Below are 13022 nucleotides of genomic sequence, written 5' to 3' on the forward strand. Positions count from 1 at the left end.
CTGGAGTGCTCTGCTGCCACCTAGGGGCAAAATGCAGTACTACCTCAGCTGCTCTGGGACGCTCTACTACACAGTAATTAATACTATAGAGATTCATTAAATTTTTTACTTCCCAACCAATTTTCCTCATATTTAAAGCAAAACAAAGTCCATCACTTTTTATTGGCACTGTTGGCAGTCATTAAGGATAGACTTTGACCTTTTACCAAACTTTCAGTTCCCAAAGAATTCTGGGATTTCTGTTTTATCACCAGGTATTTTCAAAACCATAACCACTGCCCCCACTCCAAATTTCATATGACATAAGTGCAAAACAGTTTTGCATGTTCTGTGTTCATAGCTAGAATTAAAATGGATCTCAAGGGAAAGAAAGCTACAACGCCAAAGCTTGCTTGTTAATAAAATGATAACGAGAAGAGAAAATGCCACCAGATTTAACAATGTCACCTCTATACTCATGCAAAATATTACAAATATTACCTTCTGGGCAATTAAAGCAGGTGGTTAAGGTTGTAGGTAAAAACATAGAATGTATCTTTTTCTTTCTCTCTGTCTCTCTTTCTGCATGTATGTATACATAAAAATGCACATATATTTTTAAACCAGAGCATATATGGTTGGGGGAAGAAGATAATTCAATTGTATGAATTGAATGGATATATATCCACATATCTACTTCTTTTTTTAAAATGCAGCAGTGGCAATATTAGAAAAAAAATATTGTTAGGTTTTCAAAGTATTGAAAATAATGGTATCATTTTTTAAGAGCCACCCTATCTAAAAATCAAATATGTGAATCACATAAAAGTTTAGATTAGTTTCTAACTTCCACCCTATCCAGACCTCTCAGGAGTTCTCTGGGGCTGTAGGAATGTCTCAAAGCACAGATGGCAGCCACTGACGGGATAGAAAGCCCAGGTTCTAAAGTAAGACAGACCTGGGAATGAGTCCAAGTTATTAACTATGTGACTTCGAGGAGGTTGTCTCTTTGTGAGGATCATCCACCAAAAAAATCAGCTAGAAAGACCCAGTCTTTATGTTACAGCTTACACTAAGCTCTTGTTGAGACAGACTTCCCCTGACAGAATTATCAATACCTTTATGTCTCAGTCCTGTGACTTTCCAAAACTCATATACCCGGGAAACATGAAGAGTCTGGTATGTAAAATCACCTGCCTAGACCAGTCCCTTGTCTTAGAGAGAGTTAGAGAATATGCCATAAGCAGATGGCATAAACAGTTGTTTGTAATCCAGCCTCAAGACTTTGGCCCTGAGTACAGTTGCTGAGGCATTACTCCTTTTGTTACTTCCATTCTTCCGCAGGGTTCTTAACAAACCCAAGAACCTCACTCATACTTGGTTGAAAACCCCATGTGTTTTCTGTTGACAATCGTATCACAATATCAGACAGTATAGAATCAATCAGATGACCAGAGGAAAAAGAGTCCAAGCACCCCAAATAAGTCAAGACACAGACATTCTAATAAAGACTTTAGACTATGTGATCTCTACTATTCTATAAGTGAAACACTATGGAATACTATTATAATAAGTTATCAGTTAGGATGGGAAGAAAACGTACTTATATGTGTCTACCAGTAACAACTCCTCATACATCTCTCTCTTTCTCTCTTTCTCCATTTCTTTCTCTCTCTTTCTCTCTCTCTCTTTTTATTTCGTTCTCTCTCCTGGCTCTCTCTCTTTTTTTTCTTGACAAAGTCTTGCTCTGTCACCCAGGCATGAGTGCAGTGGCATGATCGCCACTCACTGCAACCTTCACCTCCTGAGTTCCAGCCATTCTCCTGCCTCAGCATCCTGAGTAGTTGGGACTACAGGCATGCTAATTTTTTCGTATTTTTAGTAGAGACGGGGTTTTGCCTTGTTGGCCAGGCTGATCTCGAACTCCTGATCTCAAGTGATTTGCCTACCTCAGCCTCCCAAAGTGCTTGGATTACAAGCATGAGCCACTATGCCCAGCCTCTTCATAGGTGGTTCTTTGGCTAATCCCTATTCTTGTCTTGATAATATAGTCAATTTTGATTTGAAAACTTATCTGTGTACTCCACAAATAAAACAAGCTTTAAAGAGAGAAACAGAGGGAAAATATCATGGCTCATTTTAATTTCTGACTTCTTGGCCAGCTCCTCACTTGAGTCATTGGCATAAAAGAAATGTGTATTGCTACGTAGAGAAACATATATTTTTTCTTTGACTAAAATATAAGTTATTTCCATGGATGATTCCAAAAGTCCTTCTAACTAACTAGATTCTGAGAAAATACAGCAATGTTTTTGTGAGGGGCATAATAAAGATGATAACAAAATACAATTTCTGTCACTACAAGCAACATTTAACTACCACCACCCCGCATCAGTTATTTTTTGCGTACAAAATACTAGAAGGCACAGAAAACTCAATTTCATTTAAAAAGTCAAAATATACACTAAGATGTTGAGTAAAACCTTAATATTGGCATAGGTAGCTAAAAATGCATCCAAATGACAACATAAAATACGTCAAGAGTTACCAAGTGGATCATCCCTTTGATTTATTTTACCCTCTAGGTATAAAACTATCAAGTTACTTGATATAAAGCCCAGTGGCTACCAAAAACTACACATATATTCTTCCTCATTTTTTTAAAAAAATGAAATAGCACAAAAATATATATTAGAGTAAGTAAAAGTGAAGACACAGTATGCAGCTTGGGTTTGAAACCTCCAGTATAACAACAAATCCATATGGTCTGCTGGAGAGTTATGCAGTGTTTTAATGAAAAGGCCTGGTGTGATAATTACCTCATTTTGCAGATGAATAAACTAAGACCCCAGGTCATAATGTTATTAAATAGCAGAACTGGGCAAGAACTAAAGTCTTCTAACTTTTACCCCAATGTCTTCCTATGATCCTTCAACAATTACTTCCACCCGTAGAGATTATTTTTTTCTTTATTGCCATGAACTTATGAAAATACAGATTTCATAAGTTGTGAGATTATAACTCATTTTTCTTAGCTTCTTGAGCGAGTTAGATTGAACTTAAAACCTCTGCAAAAGAGAAAAACAAGTGATTCTGATCATTCAACAAGGAAATTGTAAAAACCACATACCTTATAAACCTCCCCAGTCCGCAGCCATGCCGGCCCACATAATTCAGGCAGAGGCTGGACTGCCATTCTGAAAGCTAGCACCAAGTGTTGCCTGGCAAGGAGGAGTAGAGCAGTTTGGCTGCTCCCTGGCATTGCGACTGAGGCTTCTACTGGGGCTATGCAGTTGTCACTGGGCTTCTCAGGGACTGAAGGCCTGTGGGGATCCCCGTGGACTTGAGTGTTACCTGCCCGTCAACTCCAGGTGGTTCTCTGTATCAGTCTAGCGGTCCAGGGTTGGGGTGGGGTGGCTGGGGCGAGGGGTTCTCCTCGTCCCAGGATTGCACAGGTTCCTGTGAGAAGTATGAATTTTCTGAGGGCTCTCACTTTCACACTCTTTCTCCATATTAGAGAGCTTCTCCTGGTTCCGTAAAAGTCCTGGGTGGGTGGCGGCCCGGTTTTGCTCTTCTGTTTTCTTCACGTTGCCTCCCTCCCTTGATGGGTCTCAATATGCTTTCTTAGGTGGTCCACTTGCAGAGTTAGTGTTTACTCACCACTTTGTTTTCTGCCTGTGAGAACAGAACACACTAGCTATTTCTAGCCCACCATGTTGAGCCCAAACCCTAATTTTATTAAAAAACTCAATGTTGTGACTGGGCGCAGTGGCTCACGCCTGTAATCCTAGCACTTTGGGAGGCCGAAGCAGGCGGATCACGAGGTCAGGAGATTGAGACCATCCTGGTTAACACAGTGAAACCCCGTCTCTACTAAAAATACAAAAAATTAAAAAAAAAAAAAAAAATTAACCTGGCGTAATGGCGGGCGCCTGTAGTCCCAGCTACTCGGGAGGCTGATGCAGGAGAACGGCGTGAACCCGGGAGGCGGAGCTTGCAGTGAGCCCAGATCGCGCCACTACTCTCCGGCCTGGGTGAATAGCGAGACTCCCTTTCAGTAAATAAATAAATAAAATTCAAAGTTATATTTAAGGATTTTTGTTTTGTTTTGTTTTGTTTTCTTGTTGTTGTTGTTGTTTGTTTTTTGCTTTACCATTAAGAGGTTAACTTCACGAAAACAGGAAACATGTCTGATTCTTTGAACTATTGTTTTATGCATGCCTAGCATAGGGCTTGGTACATAACAGACACTGAATTAAAATAAAATAAGTAAGAGTAGAAAGAAAGGAAGCAAGGAAAAATAAACATAAGAAAATAAGGAAAGTAGACAATGGAACTAAGGAAAAATAGAAGTGCCAGGAAGGTTAGTTCCTGCCTGCCAACTAAAGTCATGAAGGTCTTGAGGACATTACATCACTTCACAGGCCAAGCTCCTGTCGAGTAGTCCCAAGGAGTCAAGGTTGTGCTGATGACCCCCTGTGCATGTCCCTTACTATGTGACCGATGATACCCAAGATTATTCATATTCTACTTTTACAATTTGTGGGAACAGGATGGAAAGTTATATGTGGATACTGTTAAGAAGTTTTTGTTTTGGTAATTTTCTCCTGAGTCTAATCTGAAAACTCATTACCCAGTAATCTCTCTGGAAACCCAAACACTTTGATCATATCAGCCTGCCGCTACTAGCATTGCTTATCTCACAAAGAAAACTAATGATCCCTTTCCTCACCATACTGAATGATGTTCCTGAAATCAAGAGGTTAGATCTCATTGCTTTTTCCTTGAATATGGCCTACCCAAAACGTAACTTGTTTTTCATATAAAACATGGCAGAAGTGACTTTATAGGACATGTAGGATTAAATTATACGACGTTTCACAGCTTCTGCCTATGTCTTTTGTGACTTTCGCTTTTGCAAAACTTATTCCAGGATAAGCCAGCCAGCACTAAGAAATTTGACTTCCCTGGGATTGCCATACTGTTAGGAAGTCTGAAGCAGACATGCGGAGAAACTGTAGAAAGAGAGTTAGATGCCCAGCCATCCTCCAGGTGTGGCACCCAATTCTGCAGAGGTGACAAATATAGAAATGAAGAGGTCATCTTTGGCTTTTAGCCCGGTTGAACCTCCAGGTGATTCCTGTTTTAGCCATCATCCAACTGTAAAAGTATGAGGGGCCCCAAGTGAGATTTGCCCAGCTGAGTCCAGCCAACCCACAGTACTGAAGATAATAATAAATTATCATTTAAAGCCACAAAGTTTTGGGGTGGTCAGTTATGCAAACTTAGTTAACACAAAGCACTGAACAAAAATATTACTTCGGAGAATTTATTTTCAATAACAAGGCAGAGAATGTGCTCTATCATGATCAATGTATCTATATACAACTAGGATTTGTTTCCTAGGGACCATGTGCTTCAAAGCAGGTCTATAAACTCTCCATGTCTGATATAAGATCCGCACTAGTTTAGAGAGATCAACTTGTCAGGCATTCATCAAAGCTTCCTCTTCCACTGTGAAAAACACAGTATTCCTTACACGGGCAAAAAAAATTTCCTCCTACTTTTGCATTTCTGTGGGCTCAGTGCGGCTACAAGTCAAGATAAAAACTAATATCCAGTGGTTCCCAAATCTTAAAGTATGGTTCTTTTAAAAATTCTATCTCTGTGGTGCCTACCTCTTCATACAATTTCAGAAAGATAAGTGCCTACCAATTGTCAGTGACACTACATTCCACCAGCAATTTAGCCTCGTGCTGTGCATGTGTTGTGATGTCCCTGCCAGTCATACAACCACAACAACTCAAAATGCTGGAAGGATCTACACATATTTTCAGTAGAACAATATTTGAATACTTCCCAATACCTATACTGCCATGATATCATCCACCTGGCCTTACTCTCTTACATACTTTATTTGCATTGATATATTAATATCCTTCATCCCATGCATTTGCCACCCCACCACACATACACACACACACACATGCACACACAAACACACACAAAACAGCTTCTGCCAGTCATTTTGTCTATGTGCTTTTCCACTTCTGTGGATTGTCAAGCCTCTCTTTTTTTTTTTTTTTTTTTTTCCGACAGAGTTTTCCACTGTTGCCCGGGCTGGAGTACAGTGGTGCAGTCTTGGCTCGCTGCAACCTCTGCCTCCCCGGTTCAAACAAGGCATGCCTCAGCCTCCCAAACAACTGGGACTACAAGCACAAGCCACCATGCCCAGCTAATTTTTTGTATTTTTAGTAGAGATGGGGTTTCACCATCTTGGCCAGGCTGGTTTGGAACTCCTGGCCTCAAGTGATCCACCCACCTCGGCCTCCCAAAGTACTGGGATTGTGGGCGTGAGCCACTGTCCCAAGCCCTCGAACCTCATTGTTTTTAAAGGAGATGCCAGATTTTAGGATGTTCTTCATGGCTCTCCAATTTCAAATTCATCTGTGTAATGCATACACTGCCCAACTTTTAGTTTTTGATTACGTAAAATGGGAGTCACCTCAAAGAACATCCATATTGCTGCCAACACACAATTCCTACCAACAACATAACCAACTCACTTTATTTTCCATCACAGAATTCAGTTGTGTTGAGTAATTATATTCTTCTCCCAGAATTCCGTAATTCACAGGAACTATGGAAAAACGCATCTCACTAATGACAATATCCTTTCATAAAACTCTAGGTTAGGATGCCCAGTTATTCAGCAAACATCTAGCGAGTATTTTCTTCATTTGCAGGGGCAGATTTGGAGCCTGGAATTGCCACAGCCAAAGAATCAAGATAAGTTTCTTATAAAAATCCAAGGATGGAATACCAGAAAGAAAAAAGTCTCAAAACTAAATTTAGTGATCTTGGGGTAGAATTAAAATAAAGGTCCAAGAGCAAAGTGTGTATGGATATGAACTCGTCCCATTGACCACTACTGGTTTCATGATGTACTTTACAAACAACAAAAGCATCATATAAAATTAAAGGCATTCTATAAAACTACAGGCATTCTACAAAGTGACTTCTGCCATGTTTTACCAAAAAAAAAAAAAAAAAAAAAAAAACACCAAAAAATGAGTCACTATAGTTAGGCCATATTCAAAAAGAAAGGATGACATTTCACCCATTTATTTCAGAGGCACCATTCAGTACAGAGGGAAGGGATTGATGGTTCCCTGTGTGATATAAGCAGTGCTAATAGAAACAGGCTGATATGATCAGAGTGTCTGGTCTTCCTTGCAATATTGGAACTGTACAAAATATTAACAATATATGTAAAAAAAACACTATTGATATAGTATTCCATGTAATTAATAAATAAATCAAAATCAAATTTTTTGAATTCAAACTGAAAAACAAAATTCTGCTTCATAACATTTTGTAGTCTATTTTAAACCCATTTAAGAAATAAAAGTTTTCTTTAAAGTTTTTTGGATGAAGTTAGAAGTTTATTGTTGTCCTGATCTTTTGCACTCAAATAATTTTCAGTATTTGTCTAAACAAAAACATCAATTTTACATGGATCCATCTGATTTGACAGCATAATCCTTCTCATCATAACAATCAAGCTGGAGCTTGATTTCACCACTTAAGTGAAAATTGGTTTTCTAATGGAAAAATACATCATAATTATGTCGATAAAATTCCTGAGCAAAACTACTTAACAATGCAAGATTCAATACTAACTCTTAACTTTGCAGAATACCTATGCAAATTACTTCCTAGGAAACCAACTGTTTTATTGTTTTGTTTTGCTTTTTTCCTTATGCAAGGTCTTTTCTATTACTCAGTTTTTATAAACTGGCTATTTCATTCAACAACTAACAAAGATTTGTCCTTTATAATGTAATTGAGAATGCCATTGACTTATTTTTAATCTTCCTTTTGAGAGTCTAACTGTATCTCCTTCTAATACATGTAAAACATTATCTCTAGCTAAGCCACAGATGTAGTAAGCGAATGCAAAGGTTATTCGTATTTCCAAAGAGTACCCAGGGGAAACATTTTTCTGTCTCTTTCCCTTTTAAACATTAACTCCTTTGTTATTCTCCATATTTCAGTTATTTGACAGCTCAAACAGTAAATGAAAAGCACTGCACCATCAAATATATTGCATTATATATTCTCCTAATTTCAAATCGCATTAGGTATGTGTATGTCCTTCCATCTCAATTCTCACTAGAAATATTTAAGATAAACATATATCATTAATTAACTAAGAACTTAAGTATTATTAAGCAATTTTGAAACAAGTTAAATTTTTTTCAGAAATAGTAAGAATCTAGATCATCACTGCAAAAGAAATATAATGTGAACAACAAATAGAAGCCATGTAGGTAATTTTTTATTACCCTATCTAGTAGCCACACTTAAAGTGTGAGATAAAATGGTTGAAATTAATTTTAATAATAAATATCCAATATATGCAAACTGTTAACAATGCATAAGCAATATAAAGCTCATTCAAAATGTATTTTACTTTGTTTTTCAAATTAACTTTCAAAATCTAGCAGGTATTTTTCATTTACAGCATATTCTAATCTGAACTACTCACATTTCAAGAGCTTTTATTAGCCTCATGGCTAGTGGCTACCACATTGATCAGTGAGTTTTCAAGGGTAAAGGGCCAAGATCTATCTTAACAGAGACTCATTGCCCCAGGACGACTAATGAAAGATCATAAAATTTTTAATAAAGTTTCATAAAGCTCAATCATTTCCAAAAGCCTAAGCAATTCATGGAAAATATATATATTTTTAGGGAACTTCCATGAGTTTTGAGAGTTGACTCAGTGAGTGGCTTGAAAAGTTCACATCATGCCCTTCCATCCCTGTTTATATAGCCCTAATTTTAATCGTAGCCAAGAACAGCTTATATTGAAAGGAATTCCCTTTAATTACTTTAAGATGACTATTATCTAATCCACTTTTCTCTCATTTCACTTGCGTAGCGTATACCAAGCATTTGATATTCCCTTTCTTGCTTCTTCCCTTGAATTTAGATTAGAGTATGATTTAGAATGGGACCTATCATCACAAACAGTAGTATTTATATTTTTTTCAGCTTTAGTGAAGTACCATAAATTGTACAAATAATTGCATATATTCAAAGTGTGATACTTTGATATATATTTATATATAGTGAAATCATTATCACAATAAAGCTAATTAATGTATCTATGACCTCACATAGTATGTTTGTGTATGTATGGTGAGAATAAGATCTATTCTGTTAGCAAATGTCAATCAGACAGTATATTGACTGTAGTCACAATGCTGTACATTTAATCATTAGAACTGATTCATATTTGAACTAGAAATTTTGACTTTTTGACCAAAATTTCCCCATTTTCTTCACTGCCCAACCTCTGGTAACCACCTCTCTACTCCCTATTTCTATGTGTTCAGCTTTTTCAGATTCTGCATATGAGGTCATGCAGGATTTGTCGTTCTGTATTTGTTTATTTCACTTACCATGAAGGTCTCCAGGTAAATCTTTGTTTTCACAAATGGCAGTATTTCCTTCTTTCTAAAGGCTGAATAATATTCTATTAAATATTTTCACTAAAATATATTTTATTTTATTTCCATTATATATAATATTTTATTACAATTTAAATTACATTAAAATTATGGCTGGTTAGTATTCTAAAACCCGATAAGCTATTTTATGTTTTACCAAGGAAAACGTGTTCTATGTTTATTCATTCAGCCTGTATTTGCTCATCACCATAAAGGATAAAACGACCTCCAAGCAGAGATGAGATAATCATTGCATGACTTTGTGCACGTTTATCTTGTCTTCACATTGTGCCACAAAGTAGTTATACTAATATCATAGGAGCAGAAATTAATGTTATCCCATGGAATGAGAGAGAGATTGGAGACCTACACATGGTAGGTGTAATGATTCTTTCATTGTGTAAAAGGATGTATTAAAATGCATAAAATAGTCATTTCAAATTTTGACCCTTTCAGAAGCATCCCATTTCACGATACTTCGAAAATGCATGATGATTTCCATGTGATTCTGCTGTTGTTGTTTCTGTTAAAGTAGTCTGATTGTTGGGAAATTGGAGGTAATTACATAAATGTTAAATTTCCATGTTAAACTTTTTGAGGCTAAATGTCTACTTCTCTATTTTTTCTAATAACAACACCAAAAATCATTCTATTTGGGTTAATAGGCTATTTTTGGTTTCCAAAAATGTCACATTTTAGCAAAATATCTTCCACGAAACAAGAGTCAGGAAGCAAGGACATTGGTAGCTAATGGGAGTAGTTAAGCTTTAGAAATAGAAACAAAGTAGTGATCACTTTACTATTTCCTTAAAGTTAAGGACAAATAAATATCATATTTAATGCAAGAATGGCTGCAGTGTATTTTGGTAAACTTACAGATAAGAAATGCCAAAATCACTTTAGCCTTGCGATTACAACTAAGTGACAAGGCATCCCAGGGCATGTGATTAAGCTGCCACGGAAAAATGCAGTGAAACTTTTAGTGACAGACAAATTGAAAACTTTCTAACAGCAATGTCACATTAACACAGAGCAAGTGCAGTAGCACAGCAATGAGGCCAAGGAAGAGAAAGAACAATGAATGTGTTTGACAATCCCTGTCTGGGTATTTGGTATTATCCAGACAATAGTAGAGAAAACAATTGCCAATCAAGTGACTTAAACAAGGTTCGAGTAAAGACTGTGACTAAAAGGACATCCGATAATGCTTCTAAATTTATATCTGCATATGCTATAAAATAATCTAACACAAAGCAAAAGAAAATGAGTAAAATGAATATAATCCTTCTAAATTTACACCTGCTTACACTACAAAATAATCTAACACAAAGCAAAAGAAAATGAGTAAAATGGAAAGGAGTAATGAGTAAAATAATAGAGTTAAATTAAAATTTATCTAGGAAAAGGAATTGATATACATTTATAATCCTATGAACAAACTAACTGGTCACCAAGTGTCACTTTGCATGAGGATTATTTCTACTATTTTGATATATGAGATCCTGAGAAGAAAGGTATCAGGCATTCCGTGATCTTTGTGCCATCAAGTTGGGGATATGGGTTGGAAAAAAGATTCATAATATGAACCTGCAAAAGGCAGTGTTGGAAAGACTGGATACAGATATAATTCTCTGTGAAAGTTCAATGAATGCTATTCAGAATTTAGTATGCATACAAATCACCTGGGAATCTTTTTAGGATGCACATTCTAACTCAGTAGGTATAAAGTCTGCACAGCAATTCAGCATTTGCACAGAGCTCCCAGATAATATCGACACTGCCCCTTTAAACATCACCTATTACATCTTGGATCTGTGTAACCACCAAATCTTGCATTGAATTGTAATCTCCAACATTTGTGGTCCCACCCAGTGGGAGGTGATTAGGTCATGGGGGCAGATCCTTCTTAGCTTGGTGCTGTCTTTGCGATAGTGAGTGAGTTCACTTTACATGAGATCTGGTTATTTAAAGTGTGTGGCATCTCCCTGCCACCCTTACTTAAAGTGTGGGGCAGCACGCTTGCTCCTGCTCTGGCCATGTGATGTGACTGCCCCTGCTTCACCTTTTGCCAAAAATAAAAGCTCTCTGGGGCCTCCGCAGAAGCCATGCAGATGCCAGTGCTATGCTTCCTGTACAGTCTGCAGAACTTTTCTTTATTAATTACTCAGTCTCAGGTATTTCTTTATAGTAATGCAAGAATGACCTAATATACCACCCCTTGGGAAACAGGATGTAATGAACTGTTATAGCTGTATTTATTATCTACCCATCATGCATTTTGCTCCTCTTTTTTGGTCCCTTTTCTTATAAAAAGCACTTTGTGTCTGTGTATGACTATAACCTGCTCACTCCTGAACCCTTCACCTATATAATTGTTGAAACATTACCCAAGTCCACCAATTAGAGTCCTCATTCTTTAGACTCTGATTGGATCATCTATGGGCACATGATACAAGCCAGGCAAATCAGAATTTTTTTGAAACTTTGCTGAAACTCTTGGAAAAGATGCATAACCTTTCACTAAGATTTCCAGGTTGAAAGACAATTTAATCCACTGGGTGGTTCTCTTTATTTCTCTGAACAGAACACTGAGAATGAAGCCATCGTGGATGGAAGTGAAGTTGACAGATGGAGGAAGAGAAAATTTCCTAATCACATAGTTTTAATGCTGAGCTCAGTCATATCTAAGGCCCATTTACCCCTTTGACGTTCCCAGTTGGTGAGCCAATATATTCTTTTTGCCTGTTTGACTTAATTGGAGTCTGTTTCCTTAAAGAAGAGAAAAGAACTGATCTTACTCCTCTTATGCATCTAATATTCTTCTTCTGAATTAAAGTTTCAGTTTTACTTCTTGCCCTCTACACTTCTCTGATTTACAATATAAAGGCTTTCATGTGTAATTTTTCTCCTTTCACAGGTGCTAGACACAATCCTGACACAACAGGAACTCTATTGTGACCACCAGCAGAATTCAGGGCCACGTTGGTGGCTCTCATAAAATCACAGATTCACAAACATATGGCTGATTGTTTAGACATCTCTCTTTTGTGTCATTACTTCTTTCCATATTTACACTTTTGTCTTCTTTCTACCATATTTACTTGACTTACTACTGGTATGTATTTCTTACAACTCTACAGCTGATAACACTTCTGGCAATTATGTCTAATATATTAAATATTCAATATAAATTTAATTCTTCTGCATTTATTCACTTTCTGCTTCTTGCAGAAATACTTTCATTTCACTTATTTAATATGAAAGAAAATAAATAGTAACCTAGTATGCAATCAGAACTTTTCCAACCACAAAGACTCAGCAGGTGTCATGTAGAGAAGGCATTGTTGTCATTCAGCATTTAGATTGCTCTTTATATTCACAACATGCCATAATTCTCTTTACTTTCAGTACATTAATGCATGTTTTATCAGATGAGGTAAGAGTTCAACAAGGTCTCTTTCTAAAAGCAAAATAATTTCAAAGTCAATAAGTGCCTAAGATGCTCATTGGAGAATTAAATTATAC

This window comes from Papio anubis, chromosome 5 (genome assembly GCF_008728515.1).
Source record: "Papio anubis isolate 15944 chromosome 5, Panubis1.0, whole genome shotgun sequence".
NCBI classification, from domain to species: domain Eukaryota; kingdom Metazoa; phylum Chordata; class Mammalia; order Primates; family Cercopithecidae; genus Papio; species Papio anubis.